This window comes from Alligator mississippiensis, chromosome 11 (genome assembly GCF_030867095.1).
Source record: "Alligator mississippiensis isolate rAllMis1 chromosome 11, rAllMis1, whole genome shotgun sequence".
NCBI lineage: Eukaryota > Metazoa > Chordata > Crocodylia > Alligatoridae > Alligator > Alligator mississippiensis.
Window position 1 is genome coordinate 34834434 of NC_081834.1, and position 16894 is coordinate 34851327.

Sequence of the window (16894 nt, forward strand, 5' to 3'; positions counted from 1 at the left end):
CACATCCCCCGGACAAGCTGCTCATGGCTCCATCCCATGCCCTGCCCCTGCCCCAGCAGCAGCCCCACTCTCTCCCTCACCACGGGGGGGTCAGTCTTTCTCCCACAACAAACTTACCAGCTGGATGCTGCTCTTCACAATGCCAGGCTGCGCTCCTGGCCACCTGCATGCTGCACTATGGCTGCATGCATGCATGCAACATTTATTGGCAACATTATTGGCCACATCAACCCAAAAATCTGATGGCCAATAATGTCAATTTTCTTTTTATCAGTGCCAATACGATATGGGACCAATGTATCAGTGCACCTCTTAAAAATTCCAGATGGGATCACTCTCCAGGTCATTGGTAGTACACAAACCTCTCTACCTACCCCATCCGGGCACACAAGCCTCTTTACCTACCCCATCTACTTCCCATATGATCCTTAGGAGTTAGCATTTCCTCCCACCAAGGCATTTGTGGAATTACAGCCTTAACAATCCAAGCCCCCTTTTTCCCAAATCCTTCAAGGAGTTGCATACAGGCAAATCCCAATACCCCAGAAAAGCTTCATTGACTGCATTGAAGTTCTCTGCAGGAGTCAGTTAAACCTGAACTCATCACAGAAATGGAGTCTACAACTGTTAGCTAAGAAATGCATGTTGGAAGGAAAAAAAAAAAGGGTTTCATCCTCTGCTCCTCCCTTCCCCTATTGAAGGATGACTTGAGCTGACAAGCTTCATTGAGTGTTTGGTTTAATAGATGCATTTTAAACACTGTGAAGTTCCCAGACAGCATATATTTTACCCCTTATCCTTTTTCTAATTAGATTAGGATGTGAAAAGAAGTCTGTACCCCAGTGTGCCGCCTTTAATTTTACTACTATCTTGTCGAAAGTGGGTTTTCCCCCACTTTTTATATTTATCAAGGTGAACTATATCGCTGTCTTTTCCTCTAAACCTTGTTCTTTATAGACTTAAAAAAAACCTGTTTTAGTTTTTTGTTCAATGTCCTTTTTCCCTTTGTACTTCTGTATTTATCATTTTTATGTTCTTAAGCACTTCAATCTATAATCAGTTCCTAGCTGCCTTTTCTGTATGATGTGTAGAACTTAGCATATGCTGCCTTTTCACTATTATCCTCCCCCTCTATGTGGCACTGGTCAGGCCGCAGTTGGAGTACTGCGTCCAGTTCTGGGCACTGCACTTCAGGAGGGATGTGGACAACATGGAGAGGGTCCAGAAGAGGGCCACCCACATGATCAGGGGGCAGCAGGGCAGGCCCTACGAAGAGAGCCTACGGGACCTGAACCTGCTCAGCCTCCACAAGAGAAGGCTGAGGGGGGATCTAGTGGCCTGTTACAAACTAGTCACAGGGGACCAGCAGGCATTGGGGGAGTCCCTGTTTCCCTGAGCACTCCCAGGAGTGACTAGAAATAATGGTCACAAGCTGGCAGAGGGTAGATTCAAGCTAGCCATCAGGAGGCGCTACTTCACTGTGAGGGCGGCTAGGATCTGGAACCAACTTCCAAGAGAAGTGGTGCTGGCTTCTACCCTGGGGGTCTTTTAAGAGGAGGCTGGATGAACACCTTGCCAGGTCGTTTGGCCCCAGTACTCTTTCCTGCCATGGCAGGGGGTTGGACTTGATGATCTGTCAAGGTCCCTTCCAACCCTACCAACTATGAAACCTTGTGCTATATATTTTCATAGGAAAACATTCTCTGTCCTCTGTTCTGTTCATTTTAATCAGTGTTTCAGTCAACATTCTCTGTCCCCATTTTCATTTCCTTTACTGAATTTCTGTGTGAATTGTTTTTACAAGCCTGCTTCTACTGTGGTCACCACTTGTTTGATCTTCCCCAATTTGGCATCTCAAATTATACTCCTGACAGTGTGATGTTTACAACAAAAAACAAGACTTGCTGAGGGACCTTTCAAGTAGGCTTCTTTCTGTATTGGAATAGGGTGAATTTTTGAATGTTGTGATGATGGGAAATGGTTTGGTGTGTGATGGGGGGAGGTTTATAGTTGTCTGTTTGCTAGCCTTTCTAATTAAAATGTGTCTCTGGTCTTGCATGGTTTTTAAAAAGGGAAGAGAATATGACTTAATTTAAGTAGTACAGCCCTGCTTAACTACTAAAAAAACCAAGCACTACTTAAATGCACAATTGCAGGTGTTCCTCTTTTAGTTTTGTTGGCATCCACTTATTGGCCTATTATCTACCTAGTGGCTGTAAAATATCAAGCCCACTATTTGATGTATGCTGGATATGTACTCTGGTATGGGCACTGCATCTTGACTCAAGAAAACTAGCTGAGATTCTGCAAATCACCTGCTTAAAAGTAAGCATATGAGTAGCTGAGTTTACTTCAGTGGAACTACTCACACTTTATATGCTGATGCTGTTAGGAAGTCATGCGCTTTTTCTTCTTCTTCATTGTAAAAAAGAAGTCATTTCTGAAATATTTCCAAGGAAGAATGAAGTGGGCAAATATTTTCCCACTATGTGCAGTACTGGTCTATCACAGGATAATGAGGACACGTGTCTCAAGTACAATGGAAAACATGAAAAATTTTTAATGTCATTACTGTGTGGTTTTCAGCCTAAAGACTGCACTATGTAGTAGTTCCTAAAAACAAAGCTTTAAATTCAAGTACAAAGCTGCTTATATTCTTCCACTTCTTCTTCATTTCAGCTGTACGTGCTGATCAGCTCATTAAAATGCAGTGAGTTGGAAATATTTTTATTAGAAGATGCAAATCAAGGCTGTATCTGAAGGTCACATTGGAATTTTTCCAAGAATGCAACTTTAGTTTATATATAATTGTTAAATCCACAGCATTTAGCATGATGGGATTTTAAATAATCTACATTTAGGAATATTTAATTTAAAAGCCGAGGTAGTGGTTATGGGGTTTTAAAATGGCAAATTGCAAACCTTTGACTTTCTAATACCATGATATAGTGTAGTTCAGGTTTAAGGAAATTAGGTACTTAAATATTGCACATTTTCATTACAGTAATATGCAAAGATCTATTACAATGGATGGTTCAGTATCCATGCAGCTTGGATGCACTTCTGGTTTCTCTGGGGGACTCACCCTGCTTGGTGATTGGCTCTCTGGGGACCGCCTCCGTCGGGGATCTAGCGCCCCCCCCCCCCCCCCCCCCCCCAGACTCGGGAGGCACCAGTTGCCCATGTCTAATGCTATAGCTAGAAAGCTAATCAGGAAATTCCAAGAGAATATGTCAAAATCTATTTCTTGCTTCACTCCTTTCATTTAGAGTCTCACTGAGGGGGAGAATGATTTCGGCTGCCGGTGTGGGCAGATTGCAGCCCAGTCCATGTGAGGTCTTCTCAAACCTCTATCTTTGGAAAAGTTATCTTCAGTAGCAAGTGAATCCCCCTTGCCTAATTCCACAACTAGAGTGATGCCAGAAGCACAGCACACTTGGGAGAAGGATATTTCTAAGTCCTTGGAGGCCACAAAGAAACCTCTATTCCTAAATACAGATCTCATCTGGCTTCTGCCTTCTTTCTGAGAAGGATCCACTCCCTTCCATTCCATCATAGATGCCACACACTTAAGTGTTAGTGGTAAGAGGCCTTCTGGTCTAGCTTCCTTTACCCCTCTACCCTCCAGTGGAAATACATACCTCTTTGCTTCATGTGGACCCCTTGCAGCAGAGAGAGAGAACCCTCTTCAGCTTGGTTTCAGAATATCAGGTTTCTAGGAAACCCATCTAAGAGGCCCTCCTGAGCCTAATGTTTCCCCTCTTCTAGACTTAGAGCATGAAGCCAGCTGTCAGAAAAGGATGAAAAAGGGAAGATGATAAACTGTTGCAAACAGGGCTAGAGACTCAAAAATGCACATTTGTATATTCTGCCAAAATTCTTTACATGATTGGCATCGTTCGTCACACAGTATAAAGCAATATCCTAAGACACTACCTGGCTTTACTAATCTGCTTCAAGGGCTTCCTTTCTATTGTATATTGTTTTATCTCTGCTTTCAGTTTTTATTCCAATTGACAGAATCTCCTGGTATTGTTATTCAGACAGTGTTGTTTCAAAGAAGATGTACCACCAGTCTATATTAGTACCTGACTTCATTTTTGAACGTTCATTTTCTTCTGTCTGCCTGCTCTCTCTTCACTTTTACACGTGGGGGATGTGATGGGGAGAACAGCGCTTTAATTAGAGCAGCTCCAATAGCTGCTTTAATTAAAGCACCGATGCATCTCCTGTATCAGCATTCCCGTGCTTGAAAATGCGGGGGACACTTGAACTAAAGCTTGTTTTACGAGCTTTAGTTCAAGCACCTCCGCCACCATTTTTAAGCACAGGGACCCTGATGCATGAAATTCAGGAGGCTGCTGGGGCACAGCAGTTGCCATAGGCAATTCCAGCACATCAGATCAGCCTCGGTGCTCATGTATAGGTGTCCATGACACTAAATCAACACCCCTACTTTTGTCAGTGTCAGCTCAGCTTTATTTCCCTCCAACTGTCTCTAACAAGCACTGAACTAAATTCTTCTGGAATTTATTATCTTAATTACTAACAAAGCAGAGCTATGGAGATCAAGGAGTAAGGGGAATGTTGGAGGTAGCACAGATGTTGTAATCTTTCCAATGAATATGTGGTTTTATAGCAGAGATCTTTCAGTTCTGTTAAGTTTTACACTTGCTGATTTATGTTACACATAGAGCTATTTTGGAAGTAATTGTTCAGTAACAGCATTCTTTCTGTTGACCAAGCTAATTAATTTCTCACCTAACTTTTAATGAAGTTTTACAGTCTGCAACTTAATGCACTAAATTTGATTTAAAAGAATGAGAATTTAAGAAGTTTATTTTTCAAATCTAAGGCATTCATGAGACATGAATTCAGCAAACTTAGAGAAAGTTTGTTATCATTTGGGTAGTAATTTTGCTTTGGCATTTGGTTCAAATGGTAGTTCTCAACTTTGTTAGACTTAAGGCACCCTTCATTTGAGTCAAAACACCCCTCATTAGACTTGAGGCACCTCTCTATAAGTTTTGTGAATTAAGCAGCACCCTGTTTCAAAAATGAAATTATTTATTACAGTGTTTACTGCTGTAGAAGAGGAGCCAAGCATTGGGGGTGGGACAGCAGCCAGGCAGGGAGAGCCTAAGCCTACCCTTATCTGCTTATCTCCTCATACTTCCTGCAACACCCTTCAAAGGATCTTGCAGTACCCAAGGATGTCTCATCACCCTGGTTGAGAATCATTGGTTTAGAGAGAAGCTGCAGTTGTAAGGGTTTAATAGAGACCACTGGGAGATGGAGCATAGTTCTACTAGAGTTACCTTTAAAAAGGGGAAAATAGTGCTAACTACAATACTGATTCCTCTTTCTTGAGAATGCATGGGGCTTGGTTATGGCCCCACTCCCCAAAAGGGCACCAAGCTATTGTTGCTAATAGCATTGTCCCTTAGTTTTGCTTCTGTTTTCTAGAGAAGCCATCCAAATTGGGGCTGGTTCCCATGTGAACCAGCAGGCCAGAGCAATTGTTCTTTGAGTTCTGTCCCATGCTACTACATGCCCAGAGAGCCAAACTAGTTTAAGCTTGAGAAAATTAAACCTTTTTAACATTGTAACCAGCAGAAAGCCTGTGGGGGGTTTTTTGGTTGTTTGTTTTTTTGGGGAGGGGGGGAGGGAGGGCAGGTTGTTTTTCTTCCTGACTTTGAAGAAGAGAATACAGATTATTGCAGATAGTTACTTGTCATTTCATCCTGTGAAATAATCCTCATGACAATTAACAGTTGGATACCTTGACCATCTTCCTTCCTGAAATGGCTGTCTAGTTATAAAACACACTGCAAAATCCTTTGTGCATACAAAATGAACCTGAGCATGGGTTCAGTAGTTCAGTATATCAACCGTGTGTCCTTCTATGTGTTGTGCTGTCCATTATACAGTACTGAGGATCTGGAACGGCCAGTATGTGGGGCCCCATGAAGGAGCAATTTTGTTTTCATTTAGTAAAGATATATTTCAAACCCTTTTCCCCTTTGCAAGTATGGCCTCACAAACTAATCACTAGCATTGAAAAGCAAGAGGTCACACAACAATCTACCTGACAGCACTATGAATTTTCAGGACAGCTGGAAACTCCCATCAGATGCAAAGGAGAAGTAAATATAATAGGTCAAGAATGATTATAGAGGAAACAATGATAGATTTATTGTGTGGGGATGAAAAATGGCCTAGACCAGTGAGTATTTTTGATAGGGAAGAATGTTTTGCCCAGTAAAAGTCCAGTTTGCTGGCGTGGAACATTTTTGAGGGAGTCTTCTGGGAAACACATCTCTGATTTTTAAACATGAAATGTTCCATGTTTCTGAAACAGGGATATACAGAAGGGCTTTTCCTCCTCCATAGGTATCAGAATTATTTGTTGGCCATTTGTCTCCTGCTGGTGCATTCATTTTCAGCTCTCTCACCCAAATCCAAAATTAGATGATTTGCAACTTGGAAAAATGTGGATGTCTAGTGTTAATGATTACAGCTCATCTGTAACTGTCACAAGCCCAGCGCATATTTCTTCATGGAGTGTTGCTTAAGCTGACAACCTTACATCCTTCATGTTCAAGATACACTTAAGTGTTGCTGCATCTGATGAACTGCTATTAATAGAACTGTTAAGGGTTTTGCATAGATACTGTCAAGTAAACCAGCTTTCACCCCAAATTGCCAGTGTTTTGTCTATACAATCGTATTGTTTGCCCAGTGGCCTCCTCGACTTCCATAAAAATCCGTCACCAATGACCATGCATCATGCAGTGTCAGAGTGCTTTCTTTATAAGATTTATGGCTGTAAATAAAAAACTCCCAAGATGGTCCATTTCAAAGCCAGATTAATAGGTGCTGAAAACATATAACATGAGCAACATTTAGAAACTATCCAAAAAGACTGGCTTGAAAATGTTCGTTCTTATATTCCCAGTGATAATAGCAATTCCTTTCTCCAAGATGGCAAAGCAGCCATTTGTTTTACTAAATGCTTGGACCACCAGCTGATCTATACATTTTTCAGTTAACTGTGTATCAAAATCTGAACTACAATGATGCAAAGCACACCCAACATCTGCATGATTTCTAAAATAGAAGAGATTATACTGTTGCTACTAGGACTGCCTTTCCAACTCCTCTTCCCCTCCTTTGGTCTCATATCCTTGAATGGGCTGTTTACTCCCACCACCTGTGTATCTCTATCTGATCTCCTCCAGTTGGATTTTCCCCTTACCAAGGTTACCAACATCCTTAGCTAAACTGAAGGAGGCTTAGATTTCAGAAATATAGGTGTCCATTAATAATGCTTGTATTTTAGATCTCTCAGTATCACAATTTCATTGGGCTTTCTACTCATCCCAGCAAGGTTTAATTGTTCTTCAGTGATACTTATCATGATTTGTCTCGGTATACACGATGATCAGTGTTATATCTGATCAGCAAGACGATCCCCGAGCGAGGCAAAAGAGGGAAAGGGGCCAGGAGGCTTCCATGGCTGACCAGAGAAATCCAGGGCAGCCTAAGGGCCAAAAGGGGAGCACATAAAAAGTGGAAACAGGGTGAGATCACTAAAGATGAATATACCTCCTCTGCTCGAGCTTGTAGGGAGGCAGTTAGGCGGGCCAAAGCTACCATGGAGCTGAGGATGGCAACCCAAGTAAAGGACAACAAGAAATTGTTTTTTAGATATATTGGGAGTAAAAGGAAGGCCCAGGGAGGAATAGGACCGCTGCTAAATGGGCAGAAACAATTGGTGACAGATAGGGGGGACAAGGCTGAACTCCTCAACGAGTTCTTTGCCTCAGTGTTCCTAAGCGAGGGGCACGACAAGTCTCTCACTGGGATTGTAGAGAGGCAGCAGCAAGGCGCCAGACTACCATGCGTAGATCCTGAGGTGGTGCAGAGTCATTTGGAAGAACTGGATGCCTTTAAGTCGGCAGGCCCGGATGGGCTCCATCCGAGGGTACTGAAGGCACTGGCCGACATCATTGCAGAGCCACTGGCGGGAATATTCGAATGCTCGTGGCGCACGGGCCAAGTCCCGGAGGACTGGAAAAGGGCTAACGTGGTCCCCATTTTCAAAAAGGGGAGGAAGGAGGACCCGGGCAACTATAGGCCGGTCAGTCTCACCTCCATCCTTGGTAAAGTATTTGAAAAAATTATCAAGGCTCACATTTGTGAGAGCCCGGCAGGGCAAATTATGCTGAGGGGAAACCAGCATGGGTTTGTGGCGGGCAGATCGTGCCTGACCAACCTAGTCTCTTTCTATGACCAGGTTACAAAACGCCTGGACACAGGAGGAGGGGTGGATGTCGTATACTTAGACTTCAGGAAGGCCTTCGATACGGTATCCCACCCCATACTGGTGAACAAGTTAAGAGGCTGTGATGTGGATGACTGCACGGTCCGGTGGGTGGCGAATTGGCTAGAGGGTCGCACCCAAAGAGTCGTGGTAGATGGGTCAGTCTCGACCTGGAAGGGTGTGGGCAGTGGGGTCCCGCAGGGTTCGGTCCTTGGACCGATACTCTTTAATGTCTTCATCAGCGACTTGGACGTGGGAGTGAAATGTACTCTGTCCAAGTTTGCAGATGACACAAAGCTATGGGGAGAAGTGGACACGCCGGAGGGCAGGGAACAGCTGCAGGCAGACCTGGATAGGTTGGACAAGTGGGCAGAAAACAACAGGATGCAGTTCAACAAGGAGAAATGCAATGTGCTGCACCTAGGGAGGAAAAATGTCCAGCACACCTACAGCCTAGGGAATGACCTGCTGGGTGGCACAGAGGTGGAAAGGGATCTTGGAATCCTAGTGGACTCCAAGATGAACATGAGCCGGCAGTGTGACGAAGCCATCAAAAAAGCCAATGGCACTTTATCGTGCATCAGCAGATGCATGACAAATAGGTCCAGGGAGGTGATACTTCCCCTCTATAGGGCGTTGGTCAGACCGCAGTTGGAGTACTGCGTGCAATTCTGGGCGCCACACTTCAAGAAGGATGCGGATAACCTGGAGAGGGTACAGCGAAGGGCAACTTGTATGGTCAAGGGCCTGCAGACCAAGCCCTACGAGAAGAGACTAGAGAAACTGGACCTTTTCAGCCTCCGCAAGAGAAGGTTGAGAGGCGACCTTGTAGCTGCCTATAAGTTCATCACGGGGGCACAGAAGGGAATTGGTGAGGATTTATTCACCAAGGCGCCCCCGGGGGTTACAAGAAACAATGGCCACAAGCTAGTAGAGAGCAGATTTAGACTGGACATAAGGAAGAACTTCTTCACAGTTCGAGTGGCCAAGGTCTGGAACGGGCTCCCAAGGGAGGTGGTGCTCTCCCCTACCCTGGGGGTCTTCAAGAGGAGGTTAGATGAGAATCTAGCTGGGGTCATCTAGACCCAGCACTCTTTCCTGCTTATGCAGGGGGTCGGACTTGATGATCTATTGAGGTCCCTTCCGACCCTAACATCTATGAATCTATAAGAATGTTTACACGAGTATCATGTGTTCAATTCTAGACTCTTATCAACACAATAGCATTCTGTCCTACAAATAATGAATCGGATGACATAAAGCTGGCCACCTACAAAGGTGCAGACAAGTTCTCTGAAAACCCCTCATCCACACTTTGATCTCTTGTCTTCTAACCTACCTTGGCATTTATTCGAAGTGCTGTTGCAGTCCTCTCCTGCTATTCCAAATGCATCTCCTTTCTTTGTGGCTCTCTCTACATATTTTCCTGTTTCATACTGCGTTAAATTCTCATGCTCAAGATTATGCATAATCTCCCTCTTATCTACATCTCTGCTCTCATTTTTTTTTCCTTCATCCCCTCATTCACTAGGCAGCCTCCAGGTTTCTCTTACTTCTTCCTTAGTCTCCCATTTCAAAATTCACTTTCTGCTTCTGTTTAGGTAACAGGGAAAGAAGACCTGGTGTTTTACCTTCCTGAGAGACTCATTGTAGTTCAAAGGAGGGGACAGAGTCCTTTTAGCCCCAGATGGAGAGGGAGACCAGCACAGTTCCAGTGCAGACAGAGTGAAGTATACACAGCTGTCGGGATGTGGATGCGTGGGAAGGAAGTGCATGGGGAAGTGGTAGCTGAAAAAAGCCTATGCTTGCCACTCAGGCTGGCTAATATCCTGAATTGCTCCTTCATTGAGCTAGGAGGGCTCTTGGCATACTCTCTTCCTGGGTTGAGCTTTTGCTTGCATTCTGATGCCTAGGAACTCCAGGAAATGGGGGGGGAATGAGGCTGATAGTCTTTGCACATGTCAGTGCTGTTTTTAAGTTTTCGTATGTTGCTGACTGGTTGTCTTGTATGGGAGGCAGCTAGAGAACTCCAGGTGTACTGAGGGGTTTGAAAAGAAAGTGCTTCCTTCTGTAAAGGATTTTTCCCTATGTTTCAACTCTTTAGCTGCATGTAGCATAAGTAACACCAAGTAATTCTATATAGATTTAAAATGCAACACACCATGAGGTAAGTCTTAAAGATAATAGCTTGCTTTTATGGTAGCAAAACTCCCATGCAAGGCGATCAGATTTTTTGTGAGTAAGGACGCAATAAAAGCCAACTCAAAACAGCAGGGTTTCTCTCACTGTGAATTGACCAGTATTTTATTACATGTATTGAAGCAGTCAGATACACAGCCATTCTGTGCCACTTTGTAATGTGAATCTGTCAGATCTTTCAAACTAACCACAATATAATCTTGGATAGGAGAGCTTAGAAGGAGGGTATAGGTACAAAAGTCTTGTACCTACCCAAATCCAAGAAGATGCAGAATTTATCATTTCATTCTGTACATGGAAAATGTGTGTGTGTGTGTGTGTGTGTGTGTGTTTAAAAATAATTTTCCATGTATAGAATCTCATTATTGGAGGGTCATCTTAAATTTGTTCTTCCCTGTGGCAGTAGTGGGGGGCAGGCTGCTGCCTTACTCCTGTCCTTTGCCTCCCCCATACCTCACTCTTCCTGCCTGTGCCCCTCCATGTGCCTTCCCCCTCCCCACTGTCTGGCCTCTTCTTCAGTACCTGCCCCCTCTGCTTTCCTACTATTTGTCCTCCCCATGATAGCCCACCCCCACACCTGGTCTCTCCAGCTGCCTGGCCCTTCCAACTTTTGCCCTCCCTGCTCCTCTTGCCACTGCTTACTCTCCAGCTCCAGCCCCACACTCTAGCCCAGGTCCTGGGCCAAACCTGCTGCCATCATCACTGCTACTGGGCTGGGGCCAGAGCAACTGCATGTTCCATGCCCTGGACTGGAATGGGTCCAGAGCCCTGCCAGAGGGTAAGCAAGAGAGGGAAGTGTGTGTGTGTGGGGGGGGGAGGCAGCAGCTGGTAGGGGAGACTGAGGATGGGGGTTGACAAGGGACCAGAAGCAGCAGGGGTCAGGCAGCAGCTGCAGCTCTGACCCCAACCCTAGGTCAGGGCTAGAGTCATAGCTGTAGCAGCTTCCTCACTCCCTCCTCCACCCCTTACTGCTTTGTACTCGAATCCAAGTAAAATGACTTTGAATAAATATGGTAATAAGTACCGAAAGAATGCTATCCTGGTGGGGTATGAGTGGGCTTGGAGAGAAGGGGATGTGCTGCCAGAAGCGCAGCATTGTTAGCTCCTGTGCTTTTAGCATGAATCTTACAGTACTTAATATTTTCTTAAATCTTCAGCTTCCTTGCTTGCCATATTTATTAATAATCTGAGCTTTGCTCTGCTTTACTTCCTTGAAAATGTGACCCCCAATGCATTGTAAATGCGTGAAAAATCAGGATCCAAAAAACCCAGCAGCTAGTAAGTTTTAAGGGTCTCATGATTATTAAACCAACTCAATAATATCAGAGGCTGATGATCTTTGAATGCTTGTGGTTGGCAATCCTGGTGGTGTCATTTCTCAGGTGAAACCCTGATCCTTTATGAACAATGAAGGTCCCTTGTCACTTGTGGGGGGAGGGAGGGCGTTAGTATCCTGGCCAAAGATGGTGTTAGTATCCTGGGCCAAATTCTAGGACCTATGGTTATTTCCTATTTGATACACAAACTATTCTACTGTTTAATAAATATTTTGTCTTACAGTTCTAACAAGCGCATGCTATTGCAGCACCCTGTTAATGCATCTGCTTCTGGGGTTTTTATGTGCTATCTCAGCAGTGAACCAAATGTTCCCTTCTACATGCATCATTCCTGAAGTTCTTCCTTGGGCAATTCTGTCAATGTTGCCACAGCGTTGAGGTTCTTGAAGATAAATGACACTCCATAAACGTAGCCTATCACTGCCAGGTTACATTAACTTCTGTAAAAATGACATTAGCCCAGTTGTTCTCAGATAAATTATTTTTAAGTCCCCTGTGTTAGAATATATGATATTTAATTTTTGTCTTATAGCCCAGTTCCTGGAGCCGTGTGATTATATGAGAATATCAGTTTTTCAGAAGAGCTTGATTGCATGGTCCATGTGAACCTCCTCAGCTTCCTAAGCCATATGACAAATAAAAAGGGTCCACCATTTTTAAAGTTCTCTGGAATTTTAAGGCAATTGCATGATATTTTGATGTGTGACTTCAGCAACACTGTATGCAGCTCTGCCCAAAAGATCCTTCACTTAACCCAAGAGGTGTGCAGTCCTACCAGGGGGAATGCCCTGCTGGACCTGGTCCTGGCCACAGGCAACGACCTGGTGACGGGACTCTAGGTCCTTGACCACCTGGACAATAGCAATCATCACTTGCTGGAATTCACCGTCCAGCGCAGGATGTCAGGGGCCTGCAGCAATGCAGTAGCCATAGACTTTAAGAGGGCCAACTTCAATGAGCTGAGGACATTAGTGGGGGAGGCACTAGGGTCCTGGAGAGTAGGGGAACAGGGTGCCCAAGATGAGTGGTCATTCCTTAAGGAGATGATACTCAGAGCCCAAGGGGTGACAATCCCAACAAGAAGCAAAGGGGGCAAGAGTACCCAAAAGGCCCCTGGCTCACCAAGGGCATTCATGTATGCCCGATTACCAAAAAGGAGGCGTACACCCAGTGGAAGGGAGGGGCTATCACCAAAGAGGAGTATACCTCCACCGTTCGGGTCTGTAGAGGGGATGTTAGGAAAGCTAAGGCAGATACGGAACTGGGGTTAGCATCAAGGATAACAAAAAGTCCTTTTTTAAATGTATAGGGAGAATGAAGAAGGCCCCGGGTAATGTGGGGTACCTGCAGGGTATGCTTGGTAATCTGGTGGCCGTCTATACTAGGGGGGACCAGCGGGGTTTGTGAGAGACCTTGTTCCCCTGAGTGCCTCCCAGAGTAACAAGGAATAATGACCATAAGTTGCTAGAGAGTAGGTTTAGACTAGACATTAGAAGGCACTACTTCACAGTCAGGGCGGCTCGGATCTGGAACCAGCTTCCAAGGGAAGTGGTGCTGGCTCCTACCCTGGGGGTCTTTAAGAGGAGGCTCAATGTTTACCTGGCTGGGGTCATTTGAGCCCAGTTTTCTCTCCTGCCCAGGGCAGGGGGTCGGATTAGAAGATCTACAAAGTCTCTTCCGACCCTACATCTATGAATCCTACAGTACATGCAGGCATCAGTAGTCTCTCATGTACTGATGAGGGTATACACTCAAAAACTTGGAGTGCTTTTAACCATGCCTAATAGGAAACCTTTAATTTCAAGATCAAGTAACAGATATACTTTAGTTTAATGGATGGAAAATAGAATAGGGAATCAGGGCTCTTTATCTTGCATCTGATAATGATTCTAGAACTTTCTAAAAAAGTTCTAGAAAATGGATCTTATCAACCTTCCTTTTCCCTAAATCCTTGCTTTCCTTTTTTCTAAATCCTTGATAACATTATCCAAAGAGGGTCTGCACAACAAAATGATGGTGTGAGTTCAGCATGGACAGGCAAACTCATCTAACTAGCATGGGTAACTATAATGGTGAAAAAATGATTTCATGGATTTTAAGTGCAAGCTGGCATAATAAGAAGGTTCTGGGGAACTCCAGAACCATACTGCTGATACTAGGCATCTCATTCACAGAAGTGGAGGTGTGACAGGGGCAAGCTCCCAGGCCTAATCTCACTATCGGCCTGCCTCCAGTCTATGGGCAAACTTCCCACCTTGCTTTCCTGCCATGCCTTGTTGTAAAGTAACTGGGATATTAATCAGATGGGAGGCTGCCATTTGAGCGTCCTTCTGTAATGGGCAATACGTACACGCTCCAACCTTCCCTTACACGTGTCCCATGCCTCACAGATGTCACACTGTGTGTTAAATTTCCGGTTCAAGGCAGGGCCAAAATGGGCGCACACTGCCCTCATGGGCCACACACACCCCACCCCCCTTTCAGTGGGGCCTTTTGCGCTCCACCCTCTCTCACAGCGCCTCTATCACACCGCCTTATCCAGGGCCACATTTATCCTGCCCTGCTCCCTTGAGCGACCCCGTAGGGCCATTAGACTTTGCCCTTCATGCCTTGGTCAGCCATGGTGCAGCCTATTGGGCCTCTCCTGCAGCCCTCATCTGAGCAGGACTGGGCACTTATTCAACTATGGGTCTACTTTGCCCCTATCCCCTCACTGGGCCATTACACCCCTCTCTCGGGCTGCTAGTCCACCCCTACACTGGATCCTGGGGTCTTCCACCCCTACAGGCTCAGGTGTTTCTCTTACTAAGCATGCCTGGCCTCCAGTCCACCCTCTCCACAGGGCCAGGGGTCTTACACCCCTTGGGCTCAGGTGCTCTTCTTTGAGCATGCCTGGCCCATCTCCAGTAAAGCTGCTCCATCACAATAACTCCAACAAGTTATTGCATCTTGTTATCCATGCTGATTTTATTAAAGCTAAGCCACATGCTGCATTCATATCTTCAGGTGAAGTGGTGATTCACCCCAGGAGTCAGTGATATGCTAAGAATACAGTTCAGGCTGATATTTGGAAAGCCTTTGAAATTTCAAGAAGTAGTATACATTTAAAGGTTGTATGTGATTAATTACCATGTTTTCTTTTTGGCATGGACACCTCTTTGGCCCCATTACATCTTGTTATGGTTTAATGTAGCTGTTTGCCGCATGTGAAAGTTATACCATATAACTTAAGGCATATGCAACATATGCCACTGATTCTGCCTGATAGATCTTATTCAGATTAGCAAATACAATTCCTTTGGCCTGGTACAGTTTGCTTGTTGTCTCCTCTGTGCAGGGACTTTCTCTTTTATTCCTAACTTCATTTTATTGTCATCTTTTTAAGCATCTGGCAACACTGGTTTTGCTCAAGTATTTTTATTGTATGGTTGATAATTAAAATGTTCGCTGCCAAGGACACAGTTAGCTCCTCAGTGTCCAAGGGGAGAGGATTATGCAGCTCTTTGGAGAGCAGGGGTGAGTAGGAGGTGGGTGGAGCCTTACCTGTCCCTGCTTTCTGCACTAAATTGGCAGCTGTTACTGTGGTGGCTGTTGCTGTAGCAGTACAGGCTTAGGCTCCTGCCACTGGGGGACTGGCTCACTGCATACTAGCTGCAGCAGCCCTGTAGCATGGGTTTCCTGAGAGCTGCTCCTGGTGCCCTTTTTATTCCTCCTTCCTGCCCAGATACATTTAGGTGCAGGGCTATGCCTGGCATGGCAAAAATGCTTGCTGGGGGTTGTGGGGGCAGGCTGCCATTCAACTTGACCCATTGCCCTCCAGATACACTACTAAGAACTTGCTGGCTCTTGTGGCTGGGCAGCACTGGGCTTTTAGGGCTAGGCGAAGCTTCGGTCCCTGATTTGATTCAGCAGAGATTTGGCCTGATTCAATGGCCGAATCTCCAAATCGAATCGGAACCCTCCGAATCGATTCGGCAATTTGGATGTAAATACAGCTTTAAATGTTTTTCTACATACTTCAAGGTACCAGGTGGCTTGTGAATGCTGCAGTGCTGGGGTGGTTGGAGAGTCCCACAGGAGCACGGGGGGCTTACCAGCGCACTTGGCAGCAGACCCAAAAGTGGAACAGCCCTGGCTCGGCAACTGATGCCTCTTAGGTCTGGGAGCTGGGAGGGCACGGGGATTCCCTCCGTCCACTCTCCGGCAGACCTGGAAGTACTTCCAGTCCACCTCCGGGTTTGCCGGTGAGCACATGGGGGGGCCCCCTGCACTCCTGTGGGACGTTCCATCCATCCCAGCATCACAGCATTCACGAGCTGTGCTTGGTACCTCGAGGTACGTAGAAAAAACATTTAAAGCTGTGTCTATGGCCAAAATGCTGATTATCCGAATCGGCATCGAATCTTCAGATTTGGATTTGGCCGAATCGAATCGGGATAATGATCCAGATCAGTGAATCAAATCATTGTCCCTGATTTGGGCCAAATCCAAATCAAATATGGCCTGTTTTGCACACCCCTATGGGCTATTCCTGATGTGACAAAGATTCCTGTGGCAGGAAGAGGAGGTAATTTTGGTGTTCCCCTCTGAGATGGTCATTCTCCTGGAGCAACCATTTTTACTCTGGGAGTGAAATCCTGAACATTTGTATGCCTGTGATTTCTTCTGGGAGAGCATAACTCTCCCAGGAGAAACTGAAAGTCTGTACATGGCCTAAATCAACCCAAGTTGTAATTCACATAAGGAAACTAGGGTAGTAATTTGCAGGATTAGGCTGTTCCTAGGTATCATAAAGAAAACAATTACAGCCTAAGGTAGCAGTTAATGCAAAGGTATGTCTCTACCTGCATATCTTAAGTATCTCTGAAGTGTGCTTGACTTGCTAGTTCCTCAATTTTTGTTGATTTTTATTGATTTTTTTTTTTTAAATATATCTGCTTGCTAAAGTTTTGCTCATAGACTTGTTTTCATTTTAAAGTGAGTCCTATGGCCCTATAATGAAGCCAGTGGCTGGATTTTAGTCTTACCAGAC

The 16894-nt window shown here is 45.1% G+C and overlaps 1 protein-coding gene across 11 annotated transcripts in view; it reads left to right on the top strand.

The window, feature by feature from the left end:
• OTUD7A (OTU deubiquitinase 7A) overlaps positions 1-16894 on the top strand; it is a 306759-nt gene that overhangs the window by 174262 nt on the left and 115603 nt on the right. The window lies entirely within an intron of this gene.